Here is a 21,732-nt window from a genome sequence, read left to right as displayed (position 1 = left end):
TTTAAAAGATGATGTTGGACTGAGCATCATCAGAGAAGCCCCCAGGGCATATCCAGCCAATATCATCCTACCAAAGAAAGATGTGTGACTTGCTGAATACGCTTATGTCTAAGTTAAGTGGTCAGTTATGTTGAACAGTTATTAAGGTCTTAAAATATTCTAGGCTCCTGATCTTTGCTTTATGTGTATTGTGTTATTTAATTTTCAAAATAACCCTATGAGACTGTGTTATGGGTTGAATTGTGCCCTCCCCACCAATTTATATATTGAAGGACTAACCTCTAGTACCTCAGAATGTGGCTGTGTTTGGAGATACGGCCTTTAAAGAGGTAATTAAGGTAAAGTGAGGTCATACGGGTGAGCCCCAATCCAATATGACTTTTTATAAGAAGAGATTAGGACCCTGACTGGTATGGCTCAGTGGATTGAACCTTCCAGCTGGTTGGATTCCCAATCAGGGCACATGCCTGGGTTGCAGGCCAGGTTCCCAGTAGGGGGTGCATGAGAGGCAACCACACATTGATGTTTCTCTCCCTCTCTCCCTCTTTCCTCTCTGTCTAAAAATAAATTTTAAAAATCTTTTTGTTTAAAGAAGAGAGTAGGATATACAGCATATAGATCAAGGAACAACCATGGAGGACACAGTGAGAAAGCAACCATAGGAGAGAGGCCTCAGAAGACAGCAAACTTGGCAACAACAACTTGGTCTTGGACTTCTAGCCTCCAAAACTGTGAAAACACAAATGTTTATTGTTTAAGTCACCTAGTCTGTAGTATTTGGTGTGACAGCCCTAGGAAACTAATATGGGTAGGCACTACTATATGGCCATTTTACAGAGGTTAAATGACTTGCCCAAAGTCACACCTCTAGCAAGTGGAGGAGCTGAGATCCCCAAGTAGCCTCCAGTAAAGTATGCATACTTAATTACTACACTATATAGATAATTGCATAGAGTGGATTCAATTCTTCTCAATTACTTTTTTTCCTTTTTAAAATCCATATAATTTAATTTTGAGCACCTGCACTGGCATCAGACGTTTGGGTTCAGGTCTCATTTCTGCTCATGATTGTTGCACTTAAGCCTCAGTTTTGTCATCTGTGAAATGATCTGTAAAATAAGATGATGATACTACTAGTATCTCACTCCATGTGTTAAGGAAGGTTGAATGAAATATTGTGCACTTAAAGTGCTGAGCACTAGGAAAACTTTCAAAGGTATTTGCTGTTATCATTGCATTGCTAGAAAGTGGAAGTTTCAGGATTCAAACCTGGGACTGATTTGGTCAAAGCTAGTGCACATAACTCTTACATTGAACTGTTCAAACTTGCTGAGCCCTTACAGAGGGACATGGGAGCTATGCAGTCAGACAAATGGGCGTTTGTATTCTAACCCTAATATCCAATGCCTAATACCCAACAGCTTTGTGGGATTCCAACACCTTTGTGGGATTAAGTTATTTAAATTTTCTGAACCTCACTTTTTAAAAAAGATTTTATTTATTTATTTTTAGAGAGGGAAGGGAGGGAGATAGGGAGAGAAACATCAATGTGTGGTTGCCTCTCACATTCCCCCTACTGGGGACCTGTCCTGCAACCCAGACATGTGCCCTGACTGGGAATCAAACCGGTGACCCTTTGGTTTGCAGGATGGCACTCAATCCACTGAACTACACCAGCCAGGGCTGAACCTCGCTTCTGAATCTATAAAGTTGAACTAACAACTCTTTAACCTCACATGGTTTAAATGAGGTAAAATGTGAGATGTTGGTTACATAGTAGATGCTCAGTAAGCATTAATAGAGAGGATTTCATCTTTTTTAGGTTCAGTTCTAAAGACAAAATGCAACCAAGGAGGAATACAGTATAAATTACCCTTTATTACCAGCATGTGTTTCTGCAGAAATTTAAAGAAAGCTGGCAACAGTGAAGCCATGTTACAAACCTTAAAGACATTGAAGTCATTAAGGTCCCTGAAAATGTCTATAAGAAAAAAGTTACTCTTAAAAAAATCCCTTATTTCACCCCATTCTGTCATTCTTAGGTACTAAAGTTTAAGAAAACTGAGATGTACTAAAGAAGAAACAAAAGGAAATTCCATTTTCAGGTATGAAGCCATTCATACCATTCTGCCTTAAAATATCATTAATTTCTTAAAAATGGGGGTTAGGTGGAAAATTCTAAAAGGTTCATATTTACATGTAAGTGGAATTTCCTCTTTACTTATCTATAAAGTCTCCAAAACAAAAATAGATTATTGTTTGCTTTTGAGTATTAAATGCATTGTCACCTCTTAAGGAATCAATCATTAAATGTGTATGTGAAACTGTAATGAAACATCTGTGGTCTCTGGCTGGGTGGCTCAGTTGGTTGGAGCATTCTCTCACACACCAAAAGGTTGCTGGTTTGATTTTTGGTCACATACTTAGGTTGCACACACCTAGGTTGCAGGTTTGATCCCTGATCAGGGTGCATACAGGAGACAACAGCTCAAAGTTTCTCTCTCTCTCTGTCCTCCCTCTCCTCACTTCCTCCCTCTTCCTCTCTTCTTAAAGTCAATAAGCATATACTTGGGTTAGGATTTTCTTAAAAAGTAAAGTCCATGGGGTTTGTCCAGCATTCCTTTTCCTTTTCTTCTGGTAATAGTATCGAGTCTCTCTTAGAAAACTGCTACTCCTTTTCCCTCCCTGGACAGCATGGAAATGGGTCCCAGGCCAGGCAGTTATAGCACCTGTCTTAGTCAGCTCTGGCTGCTATACGAGGATACCACAGACTATGTGGCTTAAACAACAAATATTTCCTCCTCACAGTTCTGGAAATGGGAGATCAGGGAAATGGTGAGAGCTCGCTTCCTGATTGCTGTCCTCAAGTGGCAGAGAGAGCCCTAGTTGTCCTCTCTTTATAAGGACACTAATCTTATTTTGGAGGCGCTATCCTCACGACTTCATCTAAACCTAATTACCTCCCATTAATTTAATTTAATTTGCATTTCCCTAATGACTAGGGATATTAAACATCTTTTTATATGCTTATTGTTTATATATCTTCTCTGAAGACATGTCTATTTTCTCGTTTTTGTATTGGGTTGATCAATTGTAGGAGTGCTTTCTTTTTTTAGAAAAAAAGAAAGATAGAGAGAGAGAAAAAAACATTGTTTTGTTTTTCCACTTATCTATGCTTTCATTGGTTGCTTCTTATGTGTGTCCTGACTAAGGACTGAACCAGCAGCCTTGATATATTGAGATGATGTTCTAACCAATTGAGCTACACAACCAGGGCTGAGTTGTAAAAGTTTTTATATTTTCAGAATATTAACTAAATATCACATAAATGGTTTGCAAATATTTTCTACCCTTTGATGTACAAATGTTTAAACACTTTTAAAAATATTTATTTATTTATTTATTTATTTATTTATTTATTTATTTATAGAAACAGGGGGAGGGAGGGAGGAAGAGAGGAAGAGAAACAGCAATATGTGGTTGCTTCTCACTCTCCCACCTACTGGGGACCTGGCCCTCAACTCAGGCATGTGCCCTGACTGGGAATTAAAATGGCAACCCTTCCATTCTCAGGCTGGCACTCTATCCACTGAGCTTCACCAGCCAAGGCAAATGTTTTAAATTTTGATGAAGTCTAGTTTATCAGTTTTGTTTATTTTGTTGCCTATGATTTTTGTGTCATATCCAAGAAATCATTGCTAAATCCAATATCATGAAATCTTTCCCCTATGTTTTCTAACAGTTTTATAGTTTTAGCTCTTACCCTTAGGTCTTTGATCCATTTGAATTAACTTTTCTGTATAATGTAAGGTAAGAGTCCATCTTCACTCTTTGCATGTGACTGCCTAGTTGTCCCAGCACCATTTATTGAAAAGACTGTCCTTTCCCCATTAAATGATTTTGGCACCCTTCTTGAAAATGAATTGACCATACATATGAGAATTTATTTCTAGGCTATTTTATTCCATCAGTCTGTATGTCTACCCTTATGCCAGTACTGCTGTTTTAAAGGAATCAATGGTTTTAATCATGTTAAATCTTAACATGATAGATTGTTGCTTGTATGCACAAGTTTCACTGTATTTTATTCATGTTTTAGGAAATTGTTTGAAGCTTGGTGTTGACATGTCATGCATTATAATTTCTCCCATGTAAATTAATGGGAACCAGACTTCTTCCTGTGTGTGTTTTCATAAAAAAATATGTGATTTCTAACACAGATTACTAAATAAGAGATTTCTGTATTTTATATCTAACCTTTATTGGTTATCCCTACACCTACATACATTCATACTTAACAAAAAATCTAAAGTAAATTAAGATCTCTATGTTCCTCCATACAGAAATGATCCTAGAATATTTTAACTTAGAACCACATTTTTCCATCTTCTAGTTAAAACCACAAAGGATAACTTCTAAAGGTCAGATTTATTGAAGTATAATTTACATACAATAAAATTCACATTTTTCAGTATTGACAAACACACGCAGTCTTGTAACCACTACCAAAATTGAGATATAGATCAATTCCACTGCCTCCCAAAGTTTCCTGCTTTCTGTTTATTGTTGGCTCTTCACCACACCCAAAATCCTAGACAACCATGTGATTATTTTTAAGTATGTTTTATTAATTATGCTATTACAGTTATCCCATTTTTTTCTCCCCTTTATCACACTCCACCCTGCACTCCCCTCCTACCAGCATCTCCCTCCCCTTTAGTTCATGTCCATGGTTTGTACATATAAATTCTTTGACTTCTCCATTTCCTATAGTATTCTTAACCTACCCCTGTCTATTTTGTACCTACCAATTATGCTTCTTATTCCATGTACCTTTTCCCTCATTCCCCTCCCTCCCCCCTCCCTGCTGATAACTCTCTCTGTGATTTCCATTTCTGTGATTCTGTTCCTGTTCTAGTTGCTTGTTTACTTCATTTTTTTATTTGTTTTTGCTTTTTAAAAATTTCAGTTGTTGATAGTTGGGAGTTTGTTGTCATTTTACTGTTCATAGTTTTGATCATGCTCTTTTTTCTTAGGTAAGTCCCTTTAACATTTCTTATAATAAGGGCTTAGTGATGATGAACTCCTTGAACTGGACCTTATCTGGGAAGCACTTTATCTGCCCTTGCACTAAATTATACTTTGCTGGATAGAGTAACCTAGGATGTAGATCCTTGCCTTTCATGACTTTGATTACTTCTTTCCACTCCTTTCTTTCCTGTAAGGTTTCTTTTGGGAAATCAGCTGACAGTCATATGGGAACTCCTTTGTAGGTAACTCGCTGCTTTTCTTTTGCTGCTTTTAGATTCTCTCTTTATCTTTAATCTTGGGTCCTGTAATTATGACGAGCCTTGGTGTGTTTCCTCTTTGGGGTCCAACTTCTTTGGAGCTCTCTGAACTTCTTGGACTTCCTGGAAGTCTATTTCCTTCACCAGATTGGGGGAGTTTTCTTTCATTACTTTATCAAATAAGTTCTCATTTCTTCCTCTTCCTCTTCTCCTCCTGGCACTCTTATGATTTGGATGTTGGAATGTTTAAAGTTGTCCCAGAGGTTCCTAAGCCTCTCCTCATTTCTTGGAATTCTGTTTCTTCATTCTGTTTCAGTTGAATGTTTATTTCTTCCTTCTATCCCAAATCATTGATTTGAGTACAGTTTGCTTCTCTTCACTGTTGGTTCCCTGTATATTTGTCTTTATTTCACTTTGTACAGCCTTCACATCTTCCTTTATGTTGCATCCATACTCAATCATATCTGTGAGCATCCTGATTACCAGTGTTTTGAATTCTGCATATGATAGTTTGGCACCTGTTGTTTAGTTCTTTTTCTGTTTTTTTTTTAATATTTTATTTATTTACTTTTAAAGAGAGGGGAAGGTAGGGAGAAAGAAAGGGAGATACATCACTATGTGGGTGCCTCTAGAGTGCCCTCTACTGGGGAACTGGCCCACTACCCAGGCATGTTCCCTGACTGGGAATTGAATCAGCGACCCTTTGGTTAGCAGGATGACACTCAATCCACTGAGCCACACCAGCCAGGGCTTTTTCTGGAGTTTTTATCTGTTCTTTTGTTTGGGCCATAATTCTTTGTCTTGGCACACCTGTTACATTGTAAGGGGTGGAGCCTTAGGTCTAGCCCTGCCCAGAAGAAGGGCAACCCAAATCGTTGAGTTTTCTAAGTAGATTGGGTTTCTTACTAGAGTCGATGGCTGGGAGGATAGTTAAAATGACTGAGATTCTTGGGACAATTTTAAAGATAAGTTAACACTATTTTATTCTAATTATAAAAGTAATATGGGCCCTGGCTGGTGTAGCTCAGTGGATTGAGTGCTGACCTGCTTGCTGAAAGATCACCAGTTTCATTTTCAGTCAGGCCACATGCCTGCATTGTGGGCCAGGTCCCCAGTTGGGGGCATTCCAGAGGCAACCAATGGACATTTCTTTCTCACACACATTGTTGTTTCCCTCTCTTTCTTCCTGCCTCCCCCTCTCTCTATGAACAAATAAATAAAATATATATTTTTAAAAAGTAATACTGAATTTCAGCAATATGGCGGACTGAGTTGATAAATATCTTTTCTCCTGGTCCACACTCATAGAAATGCTTGGAAATGTTGCCCACCAAAAAGCCATTTCCATCTTGTACCTCTCCTTTCTCCACCATTGGAAGAGACCATCTCCCACTATAGAAACTGGAGAATACCCAGACTCACTCTTCCATTCTCTCTCGCAGATACATATATGTGAGTTACAGAGTTCTGGACAATTAGACCAGAGGAAAAGTCTGCAGATAGACTGTGGGAAAAATTCTCATCCCTAATAGAAAGAGATATATAGGAGGAAGTGCCCCATTCTTATTCTCTGGGCATGGCTATGTCTGCTGCAGCCATCTGTGGCTATGATGGAGAGTATTACAGATGGATTGTAGAGTGGATAGATAAAAAGTTTTTGGATCCCTGCTGTCATTGTCAAAAAGTTAACCTGAGAATCTATAATCTTTGCTATAAATGCAAAGATACATAAAGGGTCAGATCCACCCCCACTCGAAGCAAAGAAATGATTTTAAAAGTTGATCCAGAATTGGTGATACTCACAGCCCCTGCCAGAGAAAATGAGAAATGTCACTATAGAATATTTCTAGTATTCACTGTCTCCACTGTATTGCCTTTTCCAAAGGTAATATAGTTAGCATCATATATTATTTTAGATTGGCTTTTTCCAGTACTAATAATAAGCATTTAAATTTCCTCCACATCATTTGAAGCCTTGATAGCTTCTTTTTTTCTTTCTTTTTTATTATATTTCATTGATTGTGCTATTACAGTTGTCCCAATTTCCCCCCTCTGCACCCCTCCCTGTAGTATAACCACTCCCTTAGGCAATCTCCACAACATGGTTCATGTCTATGGGCCATGGGTATAAGTTCTTTGGCTACTCCATTTTCTGTACTGTATTTTACATCCCCATGGCTATTTGGCAACTACCAGTTTGTACTTCTTAATCCCCTCACCTCTTCATCCATTCCACACACACCTCTCCCATTTGGAAACCTTTTTCTTAAATAAGTCCCATTAATATTTCAAATTATAATGGTTTGGTGATAATGAACTCCTTTAGTTTTTTCTTGTCTGGGACGTTCTTTATCTGCCATTTGATTCTAAATGATAGGTTTGCTGGGTAGAGCAATCTTGCCTGTAGGTCCCTGCTTTTCATGACTTTGAATATTTCTTGTCAATCCCTTCTATCCTGCAAAGTTTCTTTAGAGAAATCAACTGACAGTCTTATGGGAACTACCCTGTAGGTAACTAACTTCTTTTTTCTTGCCACTTTTAAGATTCTTTATCTTTAACCTTTGGCATTTTAATTATGATGTGTCTTGGAGTGGACCTTTTTGCACTCATCTTGTTTGGGACTGTCTCTGCTTCCTGGACTGGCATGTCTGTTTCCTTCATCAAATTAGAGTTTTCTTTCATTATTCTTTTTTCAAGTAGATTTCCAATTTCTTGCTCTTTCTCTTCTCCTTCTGACACCCTTATGATGCAAATGTTGGAAAGCATGAAGTTGTCCCAGAGGCTCCTTACACTGCCCTCATGTTTTTGGATTCCTTTTTTCCTTCTTGTTGTTTCAATTGGTTGTTTTTTGCTTCCTGATGTTCCACATCATCGATTTGCCTCTTGGCTTCATCCACTCTACTGTCATTTCCCTGTAAACTGTTCCTTATATCAATTAGTGTAAACTTTGTTTTTGACTGGATCTTTTTTATGCTGTTGAGGTCCTCACTAAGGTCCTTGAGCATTGTAATAACCAGTATTTTGAACTCTGCATCTGATAGATTGCTTATCTCCATTTTGTTTAGTTCTTTTTCTGGAGTTTTGATCTGTTCTTTCATTTAGGCTGTGTTTCTTTGTTTCTTCATTTTGGCAGCCTCCCTGTGTTTGTTTCTATGTATTAGGTAGAGCTGCTGTAACTCTCTGTCTTGATAGTGTGGCCTAATATAGTAAATGTCCTATAGGGTCCAGTGGCACAGCCTCCCCTACAACCCAAGCTGGGTACTCAAGGTGCAGACTTTGTGTGAGCTGAGTATACCTTACTCTTGTAATTGAGCCTTGATTGCTGTTGGCAGGTCAATGGGAGGGATTTATCCAGGGCAGTCAGCTTCAAGGACTAGCTGTGACCACTGACCACTAATCTCCACCCTCTGTGGAGAATCAGCTGTGCAGGGCCAGGGTGGTGGTGCTCTGATGTGGTCCGTAGCTGTCCACTGGGTGTGCAGGCTCTGGGGTTTCCCAGGTTGTGCAGGCCTAGGTCAGCCTCCACCTGTGTTCTGTCCAAGACCTCCCTGCATGAGCTATAAAGCAATCTGAGATGGCTGCTACTTGTGCTGGGCTTGCAGATTCCCAGGCAAAACCAAGCTTTGAGTCTAGGCTGGTTGTTTCTAGTGCCAGGCAGGGGCCACTTAGCAAGAGATAAGGAGGCTAGAGATTCACTGAGGCTGGTTGTTGCTTATTTGAGAAGATTTAGGAAGTATGTGAAGCATGAGCCAAGACTAGCCATTCATATGGAAATGCCACTCTTAACAGCTTGGATGGGCTGTAATTTGGGTGTAATGGAGCCTCAGGAGATCTTCTGGATGGGGCAAACAGTGTTAGCCAGGTTGATGGAGTCTCAGATATGGCATCCACCTGTTGGCTCAGTGGCTCTGTGTGGGGAGGGTTTAGAAGAAGGACAATGGCCTCTGCTTGCCTTTCCGTGTGGGAGAAACTGTCCCCCAGCTCTTTCCTTGATGCCAGACACTTCATTTCTCCCCTGTATGCCAGGAATGCCTTTTAAGCTGATACCCCAGTACTGGAGCTGAGAGGGAATGAGCCTAAGTAAGTCTATGTGTGGGTTCTTTAAGGAGAAACTGCTGGGAATCTAGCAGTTTCTTCCACTGACTCAATCCCTGCTGGTTTTTACAACCAGAAGTTGTGGGGACTTATCTTCCTAGCACTGGAACCCTGGACTGGGGGCCTGGTGTTGGGCTAGGACTGCTTGTCCCTGAGATATCCCTCCCAAATTTTTATTTACTGGACATAGAAGTGGGACCAGTCCGTTCTGCATCTCTGTCCCTCCTACCTGTTTGGGTACATGTGGTTTCTTTAATTCTGTAGTTGTTGGACTTCCATTCAACTTGATTTCTGATGGTCCTGAGTGATAGCTGTTCCATAGTTTAGTTGCAATTTTGATGTGGTTGTGCAAGGAGGTAAGTTGTGGTTACCTACACCTCCAACTTGACTGGAAGTCTCTCTCTCTCTCTTTTTTTAAAGCACTGAATTAGGTTGAACTGTCTTTGCTCAGGGTGTGTAAAGCTCCAGATGGTCAGCTTAGAACCAGTGTGAGAATGTGTGTCTATGCCATCTGCAATCATTTTTGCTTCTTATAGACTTTCTGTGGCCCAGAAGTGAGGGTGTGGTCTAATCACTGTATACCTATTGGTGGAGTGGAACTTCTGGGCCATATGGTATTATTACATTTAACATTTTGAGAAACTTCCAAATTGTTTTCCAAAGTCCTCCATTTGCATTCACTCCAACAAGGTGTGAAGGATCCAATTCCTTTATTCTCAACAATACTGTTATTATCTTTTTAATTTTAGCCATCCTAGTGGGTGTGAAGACATATCTCAATGTGTTTTGATTGATGGAGTGGGAGAGAAACATTTTGTTTTTCTACTTATCTGTGCATCAATGGTTGCTCATTGTATGTGCCCTGAGCCAGGATCAAGTCCACAACATTGGTGTATTGGGATGATGCTCTAACCAACTGAGCTACCCAGCCAGTGCTGTTTCAGTTGATTTTTGACAAAGGTGTAAAAACTATTGAAAGGGGAAAAGACAGTCTTTTTAGTAAATAGTGCCACAACAATTAGATATCCATAAGCAAAAGATTAATCTCAATCATAACTTATTATAAACAAAAATTAACTCAAAATGGATTATAGACTTACATGTAAAGATTAAAACTATAAATCTTCTAAAAGGAAATATATAACACTGGCTGGTGTAGCTCAGTGGATTGAGCACAGGCCTACAAGTCAAAGGGTTACTGGTTTGATTCCCAGTTGAGGCACATGTCTGGATTGCTAGCTGGGTCCTCAGTAGGGGGTGTGCAAGAGGCAACCACACATTGATGTTTCTCTCCCTCTCTTTCTCCCTCCCTTTCCCTCTCTCTAAACATAAATAAACAAAATCTTTAAAAGGAAACAAAGAGGAAATTTTTTTATGACCCAGACCAGGAAACATTTTTTTAGATATTATATAAAAATATAGCCCATAAAATAAAAAATGATAAATTGGCCTTTACCAAGATGAAGAACTTTTGCTCTTGAAAAGATACTCTTAAAGGAATAGAAAGACGAGCCACAAATTAGGAGAAAATGTTTGCAAAACACACATATCTAATAAGGACTTATTTACACAAAATATAAAGAACTCTCAAAATTTTATTATGAGATAATGAACAGGCCAATAGAAAGTGGCCAAAAAACCTATGCATGAAATTTTTATAGTAGCTTTTTTGGTAATTGTCAAAATGTGAAACAATCTAAATGACCTTCAAATTGGTGAACAGAAAAAAACTATAGTTTATCTACATAATGGATCACTACTCAGCAATTAAAAAGAACTAACTACTATTACACCCACCAGCATGGTTGAACTGCAAATGCATTATGCCAAGTTAAAGAAATCAGATTCAAAAGGGTACATACTATGTGATTTAATTTATGTGACATTGTTAAAAAGACAAAACCCACAGGGGTAAAAAATAGACTTCCAACCAAGATGGAGGTGTAGGTAGATAGACTTTGCTTCCTTCAACAACTGAAAGAAGGACAAAAACCAATTTAAAACCCAAAAATAACCAGAACTGCCAGAAAATCAAACTGTATGGAAGTCTGACAAATTAAAGAAGAAACATTCATTCAGAATGGAAAGAGGGGCAGAGATGGGCAGCCGGAGGGGAGAGGAGGAGGCAAGCTGATGGACTGGGTGGGTAGGTGAGGTAGCAGCTGAGTGATCCTATGTTTGTGTGCAGGTAAACTGGGAGGAACAACTAGAGAGTGACACAGACTGCACAACCCAGGGTTCTAGCACAGGAAACTAAAGCCTCGAAACCTCTGGCTGTAGCACTGGCTGGTGTGCCTCAGTGAATTGAGCACCAGCCTGCTAACCAAAGGGTCACTGGTTCCATTCCCAGTCAGGCCACATGCCTGGGTTGCTGGCCAGGCCAGGTCCCCAGTAGGGGGCACGCAATAGGCAACCACACACTGATGCTTCTCTCCTTCTCTTTCTCCCTCTCTGTCTAAAATAAATAAATAAAATCTAAAAAGAAGAAGAAGAAGAAGAAGAAGAAGAAGAAGAAGAAGAAGAACAAGAAGAAGAACAAGAAGAAGAACAAGAAGAAGAAGAAAGAAAGAAAGAAAGAAAGAAAGAAAGAAAGAAAGAAAGAAAGAAAGAAAGAAAGAAAGAAAGAAACCAAACCTCTAACTTTAAAAATCTGTGTGGGTTGTGGTGATGGGAGAAACACCTAGCCTCTCAGGAGAGTTCATTGGAGGGACCCACAGTGTCCTAGAACATACACAAACCCACCCACCCAGGAATCAGCACCAGAAGGGCCAAATTTGCTTGTGGGTAGCAGGGGAAGTGACTGAAAGTGGGGTGAGAGCCAAACAAATGGCATTGTTCCCTCTCAGACCCCTCTCCCACATACACCACCACAACCCACTGAAGTGGGTTGCCCCACTCTAGCGAATACCTGAAGATCTGCCCCTTAAAACTTAACAGGTGCACTCCAAACAAAGAGATATGGCCCAAACGAAAGAACAGATAAAAACTCCAGAAAAAGAACTAAATGACGAGGAGATAGCCAACCTATCTATCATATGCAGAATTCAAAACACTGGTAATCAGGATGCTCACAGATATGATTGAGTATGGATGCAACATAAAGGAAGATGTGAAGGCTGTACAAAGTGAAATAAAGACAAATATACAGGGAACCAACAGTGAAGAGAAGCAAACTGTACTCAAATCAATGATTTGGGATAGAAGGAAGAAATAAACATTCAACTGAAACAGAATGAAGAAACAGAATTCCAAGAAATGAGGAGAGGCTTAGGAACCTCTGGGACAACTTTAAACATTCCAACATCCAAATCATAAGAGTGCCAGGAGGAGAAGAGGAAGAGGAAGAAATGAGAACTTATTTGATAAAGTAATGAAAGAAAACTCCCCCAATCTGGTGAAGGAAATAGACTTCCAGGAAGTCCAAGAAGTTCAGAGAGCTCCAAAGAAGTTGGACCCCAAAGAGGAAACACACCAAGGCTTGTCATAATTACAGGACCCAAGATTAAAGATAAAGAGAGAATCTAAAAGCAGCAAAAGAAAAGCAGCGAGTTACCTACAAAGGAGTTCCCATATGACTGTCAGCTGATTTCCCAAAAGAAACCTTACAGGAAAGAAAGGAGTGGAAAGAAGTAATCAAAGTCATGAAAGGCAAGGATCTACATCCTAGGTTACTCTATCCAGCAAAGTATAATTTAGTGCAAGGGCAGATAAAGTGCTTCCCAGATAAGGTCCAGTTCAAGGAGTTCATCATCACTAAGCCCTTATTATAAGAAATGTTAAAGGGACTTACCTAAGAAAAAGAGCATGATCAAAACTATGAACAGTAAAATGACAACAAACTCCCAACTATCAACAACTGAAATTTTAAAAAGCAAAAACAAATTAAAAATGAAGTAAACAAGCAACTAGAACAGGAACAGAATCACAGAAATGGAAATCACAGAGAGAGTTATCAGCAGGGAGGGGGAGGGAGGGGAATGAGGGAAAAGGTACATGGAATAAGAAGCATAATTGGTAGGTACAAAATAGACAGGGGTAGGTTAAGAATACTATAGGAAATGGAGAAGCCAAAGAACTTATATGTATGACCCATGGACATGAACAAGGGGAGGGGAATGATGGAGGGAATGGAGGTAGCAGATTAAGGAAGATAAAGGAGAGAAAAAAATTAGATAACTGTAATAGCATAATCAATAAAATATACTTAAAAATAAAACTCAACTGATTTAAATGTTATTTTGTGCAATGAGGGAAAAACAGATAATTGTTCTTTACTGCCATGTTTTGGGTCTTTACATTATTGTCTTTAATCCTTTCAATGACCCAACGATATGAATGCCAATGTCTCCATTTTATAAATGAGGAAACTGAGGCTTAGAGAATGAAGGTTGCCTTGGTCAAGGTCACAGAACCTAGAAACCCAGCACAGACTTGCCTGTCTGACTCCAAAGTCCATGTTCATTTCTTTGTGCCACTCTTCTTCCACTCTCCCCATCCCAGTTATTTGTAAGGATCTAAAGATTAGGAATGTAATTTTCTGGACTTCAGCTGGGTCTAAAACATCCATCTTGAAGGCAGAAATCACAGTGGAGATTCTTATTAAGTAATCCACCACACAGGCCCTTAATAAGCAATAGAAGTGAAATTCTACCAGACTCTGGGGATGCCATTTAGCAATATTAAATTTATGGCATAAATTAGTCTGGCTGGAGAGTTAATTCCCTTTCTGGTTCAGGCAGTTCATCATGAGAGTGATATCTAGTGGGAACTCACCGTCCTGGCTCAGATTTTTTGTAGACAAGATTTCAGAAGAGCCAAGCTTTCCCACAGCATCTCAACTGCTCTTCCTTGGCACTTTGCTCACTTGATTTCTTTTTAAAATATATTTTATTGATTATGCTATTACATTTGTCCCATTTCCCGCCTTTATTCCCCTCCATGCTGCATACTCCCTCCCACCCACATTCCCCCTGTTTAGCTCATGTCCATGGGTCATACATATAAGTTCTTTGGCTTCTCCATTTCCCATACTATTCTTAACCTCCCCCTGTCTATTTTCTACCTACCATTTGTGCTACTTATTCTCTGTACCTTTTCTCCTTCTCTCCCCATCTCATTCCTCTGCTGACAGCCCTCCATGTGATCTCCATTTCTGTGATTCTGTTACTGTTCTAGTTGTTTGTTTAGTTTGGTTTCCTTTTTGTTTTTGTTTTAGGTGTGGTTGTTAGTAACTGAGTTTGTTGTCATTTTACCATTCATCTTTTTTATCTTAGATAAGTCCCTTCAACATTTCATATAATAATGGCTTGGTGATGATGAACTCCTTTAACTTGACCTTATCTGGGAAGTACTTTATCTGCCCTTCAATTGTAAATGAAAGCTTTGCTGGATAGAGTTATCTAGGTTGTAGGTCCTTGCCTTTCATGACTTGGAATACTTCTTTCCATCCCCTTCTTACCTGCAATATTTCTTTTGAGAAATCAGCTGATAGTCTTACGAGCACTCCTCTGTAGATAACTCTCCTTTTCTCTTGCTGCTTTTAAAATTCTCTCCTTATCTTTAATCTTGAGTAATGTCATTATGATGTGCCTTGGTGTGTGCTTCCTTGGGTCCAACATCTTTAGGACTCTCTGAGCTTCCTGGACTTCCTGGAAGTCCACTTCCTTTGCCAGATTGGGGGAGTTCTCCTTCATTATTTGTTCAAATAAGTTTTCAAATTCTTCCTCTTCCTCTTCTCCTTCTGGTATCCCTATGATTTGGATGTTAGAACCTTTAAAGATGTCCTGGAGGTTCCTAAGCCTCTCCTCATTTTTTTTTTGAATTCTTGTCTCTTCATTCTGTTCTGGTTGAATGTTTCTTTCTTCCTTCTGGTCCACACTGCTGATTTGAATCTTGGTTTTCTTCCCTTCACTATGGGTTCCCTGTACATTTTCCTTTATTTCACTTAGGATAGCCTTCATTTTTTCATCTAATTTGCAACCATATTCAACCAATTCTTTGAGCACCCTGATTACCAGTGTTTTGAACTGTGCATCTGATAGGTTGGCTATCTCTTCATCGTTTAGTTGTATATTTTCTAGAGCTTCGATCTGTTCTTTCATTTGGGTCACTTTTTTTTTTTTGTCTTGGTGCACCTGTTATGTAGTAAGGGGCCGAGCCTTAGGTGTTTACCAGGGAAGAGCAACCCACGTCGCTGCATTTTGACTGTATGTGGGAGAGGGGTCCAAAATAGAATAATGTCACTAGTTCCACTCTCTGCCAGTTTTCAGTCACTTCCCCCACTACCCACAGTCAAATTGGGCCCTTCTGGTGCTGATTCCTGGGTGGGTGGGATTGTGTATGTTCTAGAACCCTGTGGGTCTTTCCAATGAACTCTCCTGTGAGGCTTGGAGTTTCTCCCACTGCTGCCTCAACCCCCACAGGTGTTTTCAATCAGAGGTTTAAGGCTTTATTTCCCAGCACTGAAACTCTGGGTTGCAACGTCTGTCTTGCTCCCCAGTTGTTCCTCCTGTTACAGAATAGCCCCAGGGGTGTGTGAATGATATACTATTATCAAATGGACCCACCCTTGTGCTCCAGAGGACCCCCCCACCCCGTACTACGTTCACCTTGCCCACTGCCAGGGAAAGACATCTCTCAATGTCAGAAATTGGTGAAAAGGAAAGTGACTATTTATTTTAAAAGTTATAAAGATTTAGAGTAGTGACTTAATGTCTTCATTAAAAATACTAAGGTGCTTTAGAATACCCACAAATGCACAGTCCTTCTCCCCTTTGCCCAGTCAGGGGTACCATATCTCAGGAGAAGAAGTAGAAGTCTATGGTTCAGGAAGCCCCTTGGTTCCAGCACCATCAGCTGTGTTGCTTCCTCAATCTCCAGTTAATCCAAAAACCTTGTGGCACCTTCTCATGGCCCACCAGCAAGAATCCTTTCACCCCTTTTCTTTCAGGCAAAGTCTCTCCTGCTTTCTAAGCCATGTGGCAAAAAGGGAGCACCCTAAAGCTGCATGGTCCCAACTTTCGCCAAAGTCACATGTTCCCAAAAAGCCCCAGCATGGCTTCCATGCCTGGGTTTAAATCCCAGTACTGATCTTCCTCTGTAGCACCATTTCCAACTCCTCCCACAATCAGTTACACCTGCCAACATTCCCCTATTCTTCCAGCTTTACTGGTCTGCCATAGTAAGTGCAGGCAGGTGTGGCCCCATGGTGTGGAGGCAACCATCTCCAAACTCTCACACAGGTACCGCAACCAGGAGTAGTTGCCTCCCAGTTACATCCTGGGTTGAAGTCACTCCTATCCCGCTGGCTCAAAACATGGCCACAGCTTTCCAACGTATCTATGAAACCAGTTAAAGGTTATAGATATGTTAAATGACCATTCTAGAGATTATCTGCAAAACTGTTGCTATTCAAAACAACTCTCAGTGGCCCTGTTCCATGCGTCCCATCCTCCAACTCAGACTTGTGGGACTGAGGACATCCTATGTATATTTTTTTTCTAATATTTCCTGAACATCCTGAGTTCTGGACCCCATTACAAATGGGGGGACTCTCCATTTGGGAGTTCCCCCTGGCTGCACCCTGTTACACTCCTAGTTTATCTGCACGCGAATGTGAGACCACCTAGTCTGTAACCTGCTGCCTCGCCTGCCAGCCACAGCCTTGCCCACCCAGACCCTCCAGGCACCATGTTGTCAGGAGTCCTCTCCACCCAGCTGCCTGTCTCCACCCCTCCTATAGGTCTGGATGAATGTTTCTTCTTTAATTTCTTGGTTGTCTGACTTCCATACAATTCTATTTTCTGTCAGTTCTGGTTGTTTTTGTTTTTAACTTTGTTGTTGTCCTACTTTTGGTTGTGCAAGGAGGTACAGTGTGTCTACCTATGCCTTCTTCTTGTTTGGAAGTCCCACTTGATTTCTTGTCTAGCCTCCACCTTCCTTGTAAGACTATGAACAGAAAACTCAAGGATCCCCTGAGCTTGCTCACCACTGACTTCCAGGCCCTACACAGTGCCTGGCACATAGTAGCACTCCATACAAGCCTGTTTTATTAGTTGATTAATTAATAAATCATTGAAAATTAGTTGCTCAAAAATTAAGTTAAACTGTGTATGCCAGGGTTTGCAAAACTCCCAATGGTGAGATTAGAACCAGCAAGAGAAACTGCCTCACTGGCACCTCCTGGTCTTTGAGAATCTTCCAGAGGAAATCACTGGAAAACCACTCCTTGTGTCTTTCCTGTGCCCGTTTGAGGTTGTAGCCAAGTAACTGTTCCCTTCTTCCAGACTTCAGCCTTTCTTCTTTTCATGCCTCACCTGGGTAACCACAAAAATCTCCCAGATGGTGGTGCCTCCAAGAAAGAAGAACCTTAGCTCTTGGTCCATGCTTGAGAGGATTCCATATATCACAAACACACACTTACAAAATTTTGGTAGAAACATATAGGCACTCTTTCCTTTGGCATCTGGTGCTCAGTCCTGGCACTGTTCAACCCATAACCCTAAATGTCCACCCTCACAACTCAGAGCCATGCTGTCCACACCTCTGAAGAAAACACAACCAAATCTAAATGGTTTTCAGTGGGCTGTGTCACTGTTAATATTCAAGACAGACACTGTTTCATGGTGTGTGTGAGGTGGTGGATATTTGAGGGGTAGAACCACTTGGATAAGAGAAAAGACAGATCAATAAATTTATCAAACACTTCCTTCCCTCTCAGATAGTATGACTGCCATAGATTTTTGCACAACAAAGCATTGTTTCCCCATAGTGCCAAGTGTACACTGGCTGCTTTCCAAGTTCCAATCCATGGTTGGGGAAGTGCTCACAAGTTACTTCTATACTCACAAGAATTGCACAAGATAACTGAGGAATATGTTGCAATGTTGACAATTTTATTACTTTTTTTTTAGAGAGAGGGAAGGGAGGGAGAAAGAGAGAGAGAGAGGGAGAGAGAAACATCAATGTGCGGTTACTGAGGGTCATGGCCTGCAACCCAGGTATGTACCCTGACTGGGATGGAACCTGCGACACTTTGGTTCGCAGCCCGCGCTCAATCCACTAAGCTACGCCAGCCAGGGCAATTTTATTACTCTTAACTTGGCTTGTATAGTGGCTTAGATGTAACGTGAGTGATGTGTGATGCCAGTTCTTTACACTGGCAATGAGATGGACACTGGTGTTGCAAATGGGCTTGCAAATGGTTTTACTTTTATCAAAATATTGAATTAAATATATTTAAAAAACAAGTTTTAGATTTACCTAAATAATTTTGACTTTAAATTTTAACATTCAGCCCTGGCTCAGTAGCTCATTGAGTTAGAGCATCATGTTGATATGCCAAGATTGCAAGTTCAATCATCCAGGACACATATCAGAAGCAACCAACAACTGCATCAATAAGTGGAACAACAAACAGATGTCTCTCTCTCTTTCAAATCAATCAATAAAAAAATTATCATTCACTTAGTATAATTATATTTTGCCTTTTAATTTTAACAATTTTTCATATTTCAGGAGAAAAATAATTTTGAGAAAATGTACATGAACAACAATTTTTAAATTTTAATATTTTAAATTTGTTAAATTTTCATTTTGGGTGAAAATATATTCAAATTTCACATAGTTTGAATATAATTTTTATCCCTGCAATCATTACTGTCGATAGGACACAGACTATGTGAAACACTTGACTTTAACAAAATAATTAGTGATAGTTCTGAAAGGACAGCAAGAAAAATATATGTATTTACTACAATAAATTAATAACTATTTCTAGATTATATACCATGTTTTTATTCTTCAAAACATCATAAGTCTATGAACAAAACATTCATACAATTCATAATTAATTCAATTCATTCATCTTTTTTAATTCTGATATTATAATTTATTTTTAAATAAATATTCTATTGTTCTATTACAGTTGTCCCAATATTTTCCCCAGCCCATCCCCAACTCCCACAAACAATCTCCACCCTGTTGTCCATGTCCATAAATTCATTCATCTTTAATATTGTGTTACTTTTAGTGATATATAAGCTTGCCTTTCCACGTTTTTCAGTTTAGACATTGTATAGTGTTAAGGTTGGAAGACAGAGATCCTATAGGCAATTATACACAACCCTCTCTTTCTGCACATCCCCCCAGCTAGGGGATGATCACACCTTCCTGTCACTAGCATTAGGCACTACATTATCCCTCATGTTTTCCTCTCACCAGGGCCACACTTTTGTAACCAGTCTGTTTATTAGACCTTCCTCCATTTATCCAAATTTGAGGTGCCATATACGTACTTCCTGCTAGCATTCTGACTGATAAAGGTGACAAGGGACTATGGTGTCAGAGGGCTCTGGGCAACATGGAGAGCAGGGAAGGGGACTTCTTAGCCACAGGCTTCCTTCATCATGTAGCAGACAGAGTGAGCTGCCACCAGAGGAGCAAGGCTGGCTTGTGGTATGCCACTCCACAGGGTCGTTCCTGTAAGTTGCAAGGGGTGAGAACAAAAACTTGAAATAGCCTTCAGTGTTTACCCTTTTCTCTGTTAGTAAAATATTTGCTTGTTTGTTTCTTCATAATATTCCTATTAGAGAATAGAGGAAACTTCCCCTGAATGCCCCAAAGGAGAAAGGAAAGTGCTAAGTGAATTTTATCCATGTCACTCATCTTGTGATGTAAAAGGAAGTAGCCACTTCAAAGGAGAGAAACAGGGAGCTGGTACAGTTCACACAGCATAGTGAGGAACATTTTTCTGTCTATACCTCCTGTTACAAGTTGAATTGTGTCACACCTCAAAAAAAGATACGTTGAGTTCCTAACGTAACATTACCCCAGTACTTCAGAATACAACCTGATTTGGAAATAGGATCTTTACAGAAATAATTAGGTTAAAATGATGAGGTAACTATAACCGTAAAACTCTCAGAAAAAAAAAGGTGGTAAGCTTCTTGACATAGGTCTGGGCAATGATTTTGGTATTGACACCACAACAAAATGCAACAAAAGCAAAAATAATGTGGGACTACGCCAAACTAAAAAGCTTCCACACAGCAAAGGAAATCAACAACAAAATGAAAAGGCAACCTACCCAATGGGATATAATATTTGCAAATCATATATCTGATAAGGGGTTAATATCCAAAATATTAGAACTCATACAACTCAACAGCAAAAATACACAATCTAATTTAAAAATGGGCAGAGGTTCTGAATAAACTTTTTTCCAGAGGAGACCTATGAGGGCCAACAGATACATGAAAGGTGCTCAATATCACTAACGATCAGGGATATGCAAACCAAAACCACAAGACTTCGCTTCACACCTGTTAGATTAGCTATTATAAAAAAGACAAGAAATAACAAATGTTGGCAAGAATGTGGAGAAAGGAAACCCTTGTGCACTGTTGGTGGAAATGTAAATTGGCGCAGCCACTGTGGGAAACAGTGTGGAGCTTCCTTAAAAAACTAAAAATAGAATTATATGATCCAACAGTCCCCCTTCTGGGCATTTTTCTAAGGAAAACAAAAACACTCGCTGGAAAAGATATGTGTAAACAATAATATAAACATGGTTACTTTAAAATGGAAGCAGAGCTGCCAGGGCAGAGGCACTGCCTTGTGCGTCATATGTCTCAAATCTTTGGAATGTTAAAACAGGGCAAAATAGCCTAAACAAACTTGTTTCCCAAGAACTGTTTCCAAAGATGACAAGATGATTACTGGATTGAAAACATTTAGAATGCACATCACTGTGCTATGCTATTTCCACCAACATTGCCGTCCCTCTTGGTGATGATGTAATTGTTCCCCTTCCCTTTCTCATACATATCCATTGCTTTGGTCTCCAAATCAGAATAGTATTTGGGCTTCTGCCTGAATGAAGGATTCTTGAATAGCTATTCTTTATTGATCTCAAATAAACACTTGTCCACCTTTTAATTTTAAAGGCCTTGTAATTTTTAAGTTAACATATCCACCCCCATGGTCAGTCCATTGATCCTAAAACACATATGGCAAGACAAAAGAACTAAAATGGCAAAACAGTATTGTAAAGAAAAGGTAACTTGGTAGAGTCATGCTACCCAGTTTTACAGTAATTGAGACAGTGTGATATTGGCAAAGGGACAGACATATAGACCAATAGAATACAATGAAGAGTTCAGAAATAAACCCACACAAATATAACCAATTAATTTTTGGCAAAGGTGCAAAGGCAATTCAGTGGCGTTGGAACAATTTTTCATAAAGTAGTGTTGGAGCAATAGGTCATCCATGTGTAAATAACAAAAAACAAACCTTGACCTAAACCCCACAGCTCACGCAAAAACATTTAGTCAACTTGAGTACTAAT

General features: G+C 39.7%; 1 pseudogene; it reads left to right on the top strand.

Annotated features, from left to right (window-relative positions):
- The first annotated feature begins 1,879 nt into the window (after nt 1–1,879).
- Nucleotides 1,880–1,989, top strand: LOC123814627 (annotated as a pseudogene).
- The last annotated feature ends 19,743 nt before the right edge of the window (nt 1,990–21,732 follow it).

This window comes from Phyllostomus hastatus, unplaced genomic scaffold (genome assembly GCF_019186645.2).
Source record: "Phyllostomus hastatus isolate PE091 unplaced genomic scaffold, TTU_PhHast_1.1 phas_contig_16, whole genome shotgun sequence".
NCBI lineage: Eukaryota > Metazoa > Chordata > Mammalia > Chiroptera > Phyllostomidae > Phyllostomus > Phyllostomus hastatus.
The sequence above is the reverse complement of the archived record's forward strand: the minus strand, read 5'-3'. Positions and strand labels throughout refer to the sequence as shown.